The sequence below is a fragment of the Strix uralensis genome, chromosome 22 (assembly GCF_047716275.1).
Source record: "Strix uralensis isolate ZFMK-TIS-50842 chromosome 22, bStrUra1, whole genome shotgun sequence".
Classification (NCBI taxonomy): Eukaryota; Metazoa; Chordata; class Aves; order Strigiformes; family Strigidae; genus Strix; species Strix uralensis.
The window spans coordinates 11,649,107-11,660,424 of NC_133993.1; positions in this window are offsets into that span (position 1 = coordinate 11,649,107).

The following is an 11,318-nucleotide window of genomic DNA, read 5'->3' on the forward strand; positions in this document are numbered from 1 at the left end:
TGTTCGTTTTTAATAGTCAAACCAGGCATCCTCTCAAAATGTCTTACTGCCTAACTTCTATTTGTGTCCTAATGTATCTCTCTAGCTCTTGAAATACACTTGAGTGAAAAACGCAGAGGACTTAGCTGCATGTATTCATTTTGGAGCCGAAACACCTGCCTTGAATAACCTCTCATTCCATCCTGAATCCTTAAACACGGTGGAGCATTTGCAGGTTGTCTGTGCCCAAGGCACGAGTCTGAGCTGACATGAGCTGCCTCTGTCCTCACTGTCAGCAGCTGCAAGTGAAGACAGCTTTTGACTTAGTATTTTGTGTCTACTCTCCCACCCAGGCCTTAGACTTCAGCTGCATCGTGAAGGCTATTTGGGGAATTGGAGCAGCCAAGTTACCAGCACAAGAAAAGCTCAAGCAATGACTGAATGCTGTTGTGCTGGGTGCAGGTTGCCAGAGCATGAAAATGCCCATCTGCAGTCTGGGAGGAAAGGAACTGAGCAAGGCTCTGTGCCAAGAACAGCCTTCAGCATCACGATGCTTTTCTCTTACTCTGCAGGGTCCCCAGAGCCTTTGCAAACATTAGTGAACAAAACCATGTCCCTGCCTGAACAACAGCAGCCAGTGGCTCACAAGTGTCACTACCAAGTCCTCTTACCCTGTGTGCATTTGTTCTCATCATCCTCATGTAATACGATCACTGTGTCTGCCTTCTTTCTGCGTAAGCACAGCAGTATTTGGCAAGCACATCCCTCTCTTTCTATCATCTAGCATCTTTTAGGCTTTTGAATTTAATCTGGCAGTCTCTATAAAATGGAGTTTCTTGTCCACTGATTAGTTTAAACTGCCAGAGGCTCTACATTAACTCTTAGCTCACCCTGTAAGCAAATCTCCTGTAGTGGGTAGCAGTTGCCAAACCTGAGCTGTGCCCAATAGAGGCAGATGAAGGACCAGGCTGTGGTGGCTGTAAGCCTCCCTGGGACGTCAGCTGGGTGCCTGTTCCCCTCCAACTCCTGCAGAGGTCTGGAGACGTGCAAGAAAACCAGCAAAGCCTGCAGAGGCACTGCGGCTGTTCAGCCAGCGTGGAGGTAAGCAGGAGGGGCGATGGCTGAGGCGTCACAGACTAAGCGGACTGGTTTGGCAAGAGAGAGGATCCCCCCTGCCTGCACGGCAGGACCCGCGTGCCAGGCACCGGCTGGCCGCCCTGCCCAGCCAGGGGCTGCGGCTGCACCACCCTCCCCTCCCTCACCGCAGGAGGAGACGCTGCTCCCGAGGGTGCTGTGCGCCCCTTGGTGTGGAGCTGGTGCTCGGTGGGGACGGGCTGAAGCTGCCCGGCAGCCCCCGCAGAGCTGTGCGCTCTGGCTGTCAGAGCTTCCCTCGCTGCTGCTCCTGGAGATTTCGTACACTGAGTGTCCCAGGCTCTTGCTGCTCAAATGGCCCTCAGGGATCGATTGTGGCAGCGTAAAGACACACGTCCCAGCAGCAGCTCTGGAAGAACCAGTCAGAATTAACAGCAACCAAAACCTCGCAAGAGACTAAGGCGAGTGAAACAGCCTCCAAGACCATTTATCATGAAATATCTGAGCTGGATCCTTGGGTGGGGTGAAGTAAAGATGTTAAAACCCATGGGGCTAAGCTCTTATACCCTCGGTTTCCATCAGCAGGTTCCTTTCCTGCAGGCACATGAGCATTTCTGCAGCTCTTCGTGGCCCAGGAACAGTACTCAGGGCAGCCCAAGGTATTTTAGAGTGCTGACCTCTAAGGAAGGGGTTTTCAGGCGGATGGAGCGTTGCAGTCCAGCTGTGTCAGTGCATTTGCTGCATCCACCTGCCTCTGCACGGTACCCAACATCTCTCTGAACACTCGGGGGCATTTGCCCTGTGCTGCTGGGAGCATCTCAACATGGACCAAGGCTTTCCTCCTGCCTGCCTCAGAGGGGACAGCCCGACACACTCCCAGCCGAGAGACGTGAAGGGGCGGGAGGCTGCGACTGGCAAACCCAGAGAAGGCTACTACAGCCCGAGGATTCCTAGCGACATGTGCGCTGGCAGCCACGAGGGAAGAGAAGGTGCACCCTGCTCAGTGAGGGGAGCTGCCAAAGCCACTGCGAAAGCTCTGAGCTCAGCTTTTCCCTCTAGAGAAAGCTCGCTGTGGCTCAGGCTGCGAGGAGACAGCTGCACCCGAGGGTGAATGGTGCCTGGGGAGCAGAAGGCACGCGGGGGTCTGCGGTGCCAGCGGTGTCCAGCACGCGCACGGCTGCAGTGCAGACCTGCCTGCCCACCATCACCCCCACCGGCAAAAAGCCACGAGCACCAGCGGAAACGATCCACGTGGTGACGAAAGCCCGGACAGCCAGATTTAATGGCCATAGCCCATGCTGGGGCCAGGGGGTCAAGGTTAACAGGCCCAGGACCACATGCAAACTGACAGTCATGGAGGGCTGCCCCAGCATACTGGAAATGTGCAGAGACGTGTCTGGGTCACTGCTGACAAGCAAAGCTTTACAGATCAAAAGCACAAGGCAGGAAAGAGCCCGACCTCTGTGAATCAGTGATGGGGCTGGGAGGGCAGCGGGCGGTGGGAGCCGCAATAATCACAGCTTTCACACTGCAGCTTGTCTTTTCACAGGCACTGAGAAATGCAGAGAACGAAGGAAGCTGATGGTCCTCCTGACCTAGTAGCAAGCAGTCAATATTCTGCTGCTACCTCTACAGTGTATAGGGCCTATTTGCCCTCTAAGCGGGAGGGATCAGACAGGAGAAATTGGAGCTGTATCGGGTCAATCAGGCAAGAGAGCATTTACAGGGCATTCGTCTGGGAGCCTGAGCCCCTTAACTCGCTCAGTGCTGCTGTTGGCTGCAGGCACCGTGGTTTTAGAGCACTGCAAAGGTTGTATGGGCAGGTGCCTGAATGCATTGAACTGGACAGAGGGGATTGATTGTGCTGGTTGTCCATACAGCTCTTGCCCCTGTGTTTTGCCCCATCTTGGAGCGGGGAGGAGGAAGCAGCAGCTGCCACGGCACTGCTCCGAGACAGTCCAAGCAGGAACAAACACAGGCTTACTTTCACAGGCTGGAAGTGGTGGTGGGGCTCTGACAGGGAGGAGGATGCGTTGCCATCCCCCATGAGCTGTGAGACAGACAAAGGGACAGTGTGACACTTCCCAGGATCTGCCATGAGGGGCCACAGTGAGAGAGCGGGGCTGCGAGGGGCAGCTTCGCCTCCCCAGAGGCTTGAACCACGCGCATTGCCGCAGCGTTTGCGCAGCACACCAGCCCGAAGGTCCCAAAGCAAACTGTGGAGAGGTGGGCCCTCAGCATCACCTGTTTCAGCTTACAGCGCTGTTTCTACCATTTGAATGCTGTGCTGGTGTAGGCACGCTGGCTTACACTGCTGTCAAGACTAGAGAAAACAGGACAAAGGTGTTGATCAAGACTTGCAGGTCAGAAGTAGTGGGCTGCGTGAACAAGGTTAGTTACAGTCTGGGGAATCTACAGTGCCCACTCTCACAATATCCCCCCAAGTAAGGGAAGAAGGACATGAAACTCAAAATTGCCTCTATGAAGAGGCAGCTGTATTATTTATGGTCCTCCTGCTGCTTTCCACCAGACACATTCAGGTGACATCTCCCAGGCATATTCAGCGCTCAGCACTGCAGGTGAAGCTGCTGTGCCAGAGAAGCAGCTGGTGTTCGGGGTTGCACAAAAGTGACAGGATCTTTCTTGAAAGCTTCTGGTTCTGGTTTTGAGAATTTGTTTATTTTCCGTACCGAAGGGAAATGTCATTGCTATCCCCGCTCCCCCCTCCTCAGTGTAGCTCTAACTAGCTGGAAGCCTGTGGTATGAAAATGAAGCTATTGGAATGAAAGTAGTTTGTGCCCAGCTGCTTCTAGAACAGCCAGAAAAAGACCAAAATGAAAAAACATGCAGCAGCCAAAAAATGTGCATTCTGCCAGAGTGAGCAAGAGCAGAGCTCAGATGCAGCTCTTGCTGAAGCAGGGCTAGACACAGAAATGTACAGCCCACTAGAAGCTAGTGAAAACCAAAATCTGGATGCTGCCGTGGCTAAACTGAACCCAAAACTTGCGTCTGCCACACTCACATACAACCTGGACATCAACTGTTTGAAGCCTTCTTTGAAGGCTTGGGCTTGTGACTTCAGAGTGGGATTGAATTCTGGGAAAATGAGTGTCCCCGGCCCCTTCTCTCCCCCTCCTAAGGGGACTGTGAGGGCTGCTCTTTGCAGTCACCATTCAGCATGCAGCTTAATATTCTGGCACTCACTTCTCCACCAGCTTGCTTGACTATAAAGAGTATTTGGACTCCCACAGTGGTTCATTTAGCCAGACTTTTCAAAGGAGTTCCTCTCCCTGTCCCTCGCTCTCCTTCTCTACAGAGGAATAAACAAGATAAAACAGGAAGCAAAATCAAAAGAAGTAGAGAAAAGCAAAAAAAAAAAATCTGAAGGAGAAGAGGAGAGCCACAGCCACAGAACAGAGCAAATAAAACCAGTGTTGGGTCCCTACTCCTCCAAACCAAGTCAGCAACCTGCCTGGGAGCAGTTTAGGAGATTTCTTTTTTATATATATAAGGGAGTAGATGGAAAAGTAGACAATGAAAGCATCGGGGGTGGGGTGTTTCCCCTTTTCAGCATGGGAACAGCTCCAAGGAAGCTGCTGAAGTTAATAGCAGGTAATTTTTGGATAAATAAAGACGATATATTTGTGTGCGGGAGGTAGCGTCCCTCACTACCTAGCAGAGTGCCAGGCACCGCGTTTCTGTTAAAAAGCATCAGGTAACTCAGTAAGCGCGGACAACCTGGTGCACCAGGAGCAGCTGGGTGCCACAGCGTGGGATTCCAACTCCCAGCTTTTGCAGCCAGGAGAAAGGCGCACGGACCCAACCTTGGTGGATGCATCTTCCACCATCATCTGAGCACAGAAGGAGGGTCCGGCAAGCGTGGGGAGGGCAGGAACTGATTGACTGCAGGCTGGGCGCCCTCGCGGTCGGGCGGGGGTGAGCTGAGGAGACGGTACCCGAGGCTGCTGCATCGCCAGCGGAGGGAATCAGGTTCCCCAGAGGAATGACTCAAATCACCAAAGCCGGCTTCTGGTCTAAACGACAGCCTAGAGAGCACTCAGGAGTGCTGGTACTTGTGGCAGCTGGTCTGGCTCCCACGGTGTGAACTCCCCACACCCTCTAGGCTGCCTGAACTCCAACCTCACACCTCGCCCGCCCGCGCCGGCACCGCACAGATCTTTGACTCACAGGTGCAGAAGAGGAGCGGCCGCCTCCAGAGCTCGCTGCAGGACAGCGGCCACCGGCCTCCCCAGGAGTCCCCTGACAGGCACAGGCTGTCTCTGGCAGATGAGTCAGCACAGAAAAGAGAAACAAAAACAAGCAGATGGAAGAAGTGGAACTGACACATGAAAGACGTAGCAAGCGAGGAGGACTTGAGGCCTCTAATTAGTGCCTGCAGAAAAATTAATGAGCAACACTGCCAGTGCAGGTGTCCTGCCTAAAAAAGCATTCCATAGCCATGGGGTATGGCGAGCAGCTGGTGACGGACAGACACCCTCTTCAGCCCGGATCACGACAGAAACCATTCTGCTCCTGAGAGCAGTACCTTGATAATTCTCTTAAAGCTCAGAGCTCTCCCAGGAGAGCTCTGCACCGGCTGCTTCCGAAAGGACAGTGCCCCATCATAGGAGCTGCAGCTCCTGAGGAAGGAGGCGGGTGTCTGCGCACCAGAGGCAATGCCCCACTGCGGGGGGATACGTCCTGGGAGAGATGTGGTCTGGCACCAAGGCTGCATGGATCGCTGGGCTGGGGGTCAGCAGGGGGTTGACTCAAGGGACTGAGGCAAAGCACAGGCGCAAAAACTGGCAGAGCAGTTGCTTCTGGATCCAACAGTCCCACGACTAACCGCAGTAATTGCAGGACCGTGGAGGAACAGGCGCTTCTTGCCAGCCTGCATCAGTAACCTGTGTCATTGGCTGCCTGCCCATCTCCACAGGTCCGTTCTCCTGTTGGGGTGATTTCTGGGTAGCCATGGTATCTAGGAGTAAATTACCTTCCTCACAAAATATGTTTATACCCTATGTACATAACTCTCTCATTACTTTTGTCATCAGGATCTTACTACAGGGAATAGTCACATCTCAGAAAAACAGACCAATTAGGTCTGCTACAGAAAAGGCAAGACCCTGCCCGTAGGAAAGGAGAGGACATCTACACCATCTATACTTCACCACTGAAGCACTTTTACCAGGTGCAGCATGTGTTGCTTCTCTCACCTCATGGTATGAGACTGGCAGGTGTATAGAAACAGTTAATTCTTGAAAGTAATGGGAAGTCTGATGTGAGAAAGCAGAGAGCTCCTCTGGTCCCTGCACAGCGAGCAGCAGCGTGCACCCCTCCAGCTGATAACAGGCGGCCAGTCTGAGAGGGGTGTTGGGCGGGTGATGAGCAAAGGCCACTACGTTATCTCACACGCTGAGAAAAGTGCATTTGTGTGTGCTGGTTTCACTCACAACAGCGCTATTGTCTGCAGCCCCTAAGACCAAGCTGCTGTAGCTAATTAGCATGTAGAAATCATCATTCTTGCTCTACCCCTAATGTCACCCAGGGAAGAGGGACACACTGCAAGCAGCTTCCCAGTGCTGTGCCTGCCCCCGGCAGGGAACAAGGTCTTTTCTCTCTGCATTTGTGCAGGGTTTCTTGGATTTATATCCTTGATACAACACAGGAGCTCCTTATGCATCCTAGAAGCAGGTTGATTAGGACAAGCTGTTGGTGCACCAGTGACCGGGGATCACAAAGCAGCAGAGCTGCTCCCCAGGCACTTGACCCCAAACACATACTGCAGCAAGCAATGCAAAGGGGAAGCTCTAGTCGTTATTTTCCCTTCGTCAGTCCAGTGCTGTTGACACTCCAACTCTTATCGGACATCAGAAGGGCTGCTATAGCCTGTCCAGATGTTTCTCTTTTACCCTAAATGAGTTCTGCTTATCCAGCCTCTGCAGGGGGTGCAGAGTTGATAAAGCATCCCATCACCTATATAAGTTTCCCATTGGATTCAGAAGCTCGCCAGGTCACAAGAAAAGCACATCTGCATGCTTCCATGGGATTTCTACTTCCTAGAAAGACTGAAAACAGGGAATGTAGGAAGAAAAGGGTTTTTTCTTCCAAAAATAGAAGCTCCTAAACCTCCACAAACTACTAAGAAATTTGCAGCTCCATTTAAGCATTAGGCTGGTATTTTATCTAACTCTGACCCTCTCCATTAGCTTAAGATTTTTTTTAGCATAAGATATGGTAAGGAGAAACCATTAGGAGAGAGCCATAAACCAAATGTAATTCAGACTCTATTTGAATACATCTAGTCTACCTTTCCTGCTGTTGCAGAAGTGTGCCGCCTTAGCTTTCATGTATGGAAGAGGAGGTGACCAGAGTTGGGGGATGGCTGCCTGGAGACCTGCTGCAGCGAGATGATGGTGTAATGCAGAGCAAGTGCCAGCAGATCAGCAGAGCACAACACACCCTTTCTGCATTGCAAGGTGTGCTCCTGGAAATGTGTTATTGATTCAGAGGTGAATATTTATTACTGTTGATTAGCACAGCAAGTATACGCAGTAGTGGTCAAACAGGAAAAAAAAAAATCACAGACTAAGGACTCAAGAATTATTTGCCTGTGATTTGTTTGCTTTATCTCTTTAGTTCATAAGAGAATGGCCTTTTTAGCAGTTTCCAAGAACACATTGATAGTGTGCCTTGGTCAAAATGCAAGAAAATATAACTGAAGGCAGGCTTCACTCTACATCCCCCTCATGTGGGCTTCCTGATAAGCTTTAATTACAGATTTGACCTTGGTCTTTGTCTGAAGAAGGAATATAAGTATGAGATGCTGTGTAATTGCTGTCAGAAGTGGTTTAGCTCATTAAATGTCTACATGAGGAAGCTTCTTCAGTTCCTGGTGTTGCCAAGTGGGTTTTAAGGAAATTAAAATCCTAGGTCTTCGTAATAATTCTTATAGCCAGTTGGGTGATAATTAATGAACATATCTGACATCATTAAGCCAGTATGCATTCTGCATTACTAGTCAGCATTAACTATAAGGGTGACACAAAAAATAGCACTGGAGCATTTGAGAGAGCAGCTACTGGAACAAGGAGAGTGGAGGGCTGCAGAAATCCCATGGACTGGAAAACACCAGCTTTCTGCTGATAGAGGCAGCTTCTTCTTGAGTGTATCCAAATCACTGAATTCATTCACAGGTGTCAGTGACCCCTGCTGCTGACCATTGCAAAACCATGAATTTATCCTTACAAACCACCCTAAAGGTCAGGAAATACCTTTTTCCATGCCTTACAAGTGGGAATAGAAGTACGTAAGGATGCGTTCAGGGTCAAAAGAAGAATTGGCATAAGAATTAGAAACAAAACTGTTGTTTTGTTTTGTTTTTTTTCCAATTGAAGAAAAGGGCTCACCCCCTGCAAGGGTAAAGCCGGTTTCAGCATGAGATAAATGCTCAGGAACTTGCCTGAGACCTTTGGAAAGTACCCAGAGATAACAGTGAAGAGTGGTGTAACAACCTGAATAGCATCCCAGGGAATTGTGCTGTTTACAAGACTAATCACATTTTACTCACAGCTTGTATGAGCCACCTGGGTACACCTGGTACATTCAGCAGCACCATGCAGGTCTTCAGTCTGCATGTAGCAGCCTATTTGAAATGCCCAGGAATAAGCAGGGCTGGTGCCTTTTCTTGTACCTGTTTTGCTCACCAGCGGCACAGATGTTTGACTGTGTAGACACACCTGCATGTCTGCCCCCAGTAAGTAGAACAGTCTCAGAGGGTTGCCTGCAGTTCATTAGACCAAGAGATCTGGTATTGGATCTGACAATCAGGAATAACATGCTGATTGTTTTTATACAGTAGCTTGGAAGTGAGCTAAATCAAAGAGAATTCTGACATAAATTAGGCGATCTCTGAGATAATTACTGAGTATATTGAACAGAGTAATGTTTACCTACATATTAATGTGTCTACCCATATATTTATCTGTGAGATTATCAGACTCTCACACTGCCCTTTCTTCCTCTAGGTTTGTGCCTGATAGTTAATGTTTGCTCATTATGCAGTTTCTCAAGCTGGGCTTTTACCTTTCCACCCAGCCTACCCTAGGTCTTAATTCTGGGGTTAAGGTATCTAATTAGCCAGCAGTAATTTGACATTTACATTAAAAATGCCAAATTCTCTTTCAGAAAGAAAATGTTTCTGTTCCATTCTAGTGGTAGGAAAGCTCTGCAGGCAAAGATGGGCCGTGCTGACATTCCCACTCCTACAATTTCGTGGGCTCTGAGTGCTGGGGCGGTTTTCACTGACAGCCCCGACAGCCGGTGCCTTCTGCATGTGGAACATGACAAGCACAGGGACACCAAGCCAGCTGCCAGGGGCAGGAGCAGTGGGGCTGCTGCCTTAGCTTTGCTGCGGTCAGACAATTCTGCAAACTTTGCTGAAAGTCATGGTTTCCAGCAGCTACTGTGATTTCAGTGCTGCTGGTGTGCTGCCTTTTTGCCCCTTGGTTATTTGTCTCTTCTGTAGGTGTTGTCAGAATGAGCCCCCTTCCCCTGGAAACCCGTCACTTTAGTAACAAATCAAAGCTCATCAGTGATTGTTCTGAGCTCTTACCAGTACCATTAACCATTCAGAGTCATGGCAAATAGATGATGTGAAAAAGAAATGCCTACTTCAGAGCATGGACCTGAGGCCAGGAGAGCACAGAGAAGTTCCTGGCAAGAGCATGGCTTCGTTTTTCAGTGAACAGTGTCTGTCTCAGTCAAAGTTCTTTCTTCTTTTATCAGCGCACTGTTCCAATAAAGTGCTCAGAACTCCCATATATAAGAAATGACAGAAAACCATTGATCTGGAGTGAAAAAATCAAACTGCAAGTGAACCACTTGTCTTTTACATGTGTTTACTCCAACCCCAGCTGATTTCTACAACTGTCACTTAATTAATCATCTTATTTCATTTAATCAATCAACGCCTTTTAATTAATTGAAATGTATGTATGCAAAATGGCAAATGCTTCTCTCAGGAAAGGCCTTGAGGGAACGTGCTGTCAGCAGCAGTGCTCTGAAAAGCTTGTTCCATTTATATAAATGAATAAATACAAATGCTGATGACTTCATGGCCTGAATATTAATGCAGGTAATTAAACATGCTTATTCTGGTAGGTAACAGCATGCCAGGCCCCGGCATGGGGAGGCTCCATAAACAGAACCTCATCCCTGAGTTCTTGCTATTGCCTGTGCTACAGGAATATATACTGGGTCCTTGATTTACCGCCACAGATGAAATTTCCTCTTTCTTTCTGAGTCAGCTTATTAACATCCAGGTAGTGGAACAAGCCTGCCATGTTGCTTTGAAATGGTAACTGAGACAGAAGAGTGGCTCCTGCTGCCTGGTAGTTATAGCCTCGCACTAGGAGCAGCAGGCTGGAGCAGGCTCTAGCCCTCTTTGCAATACACCTCAGGGAGTCTTTCCAAGCGAAGTCCTGCCCAAGGGAAAGCAGCAGCACTGGGCTTGAAGCGTGCTGCCTGAGACAGCCCCCCCACCCTCTGCTGTAACCCTGCCCCAGAGCTCCCTGGATGAGAGGAGCCACGGCAAAGCCCCTGGCCCCAGGTAAGGGTGAGCTTTGGTCTGGCCAGGGTCTGTAAGCATGCGGGGCTCGCTCTGCACTGCGGGCTGGTGAACCAGGCTGTGTTGCTGCAGTTACCTTCTTCAGGCCCACTTTGTCACCTCTGCACCAGGCTGTGGTCTGCAAAAGAGATGTCCCCAGCACCTCCTCAGGCACATCCACCTCCACTCCAGCAGCACCTCTGTCCCAGCTGCTCCCAGTTGTGGGACAATTCACAGTTTCACTTTGCTCCAGCAGCTTTTACAGGACACAGTCACACTGTCACCACAGAAATCAAGATTTCTTGACCTTTGGAAAACACAGAGCTGTGCTTCATGGGTGAATGACTTGTTAAAGCAAAGACCTGATATTCAGGCATTCTACATGGCACCTTATGAACCCACCTCTGAACTGCAGAACAGTCTCCAACTGCCTCTGCCATCCCAGAACAACAGCCTGTACTCTACCCCAGCCTTCAGTCCTCCTGCTCTTACCCTGCAGGTAGCCCCCACACATATTCCCCCACCTGTCTGAAAGTGCTGCATTGATTCCGTAAGCATGAGTCTTGAAATCCCTTCAGAAAAGCCCTTCTCACCTCTTTTCTGGGAAGGTGTCTGTTCTTACTGCCTGTTCAGGAAAAGC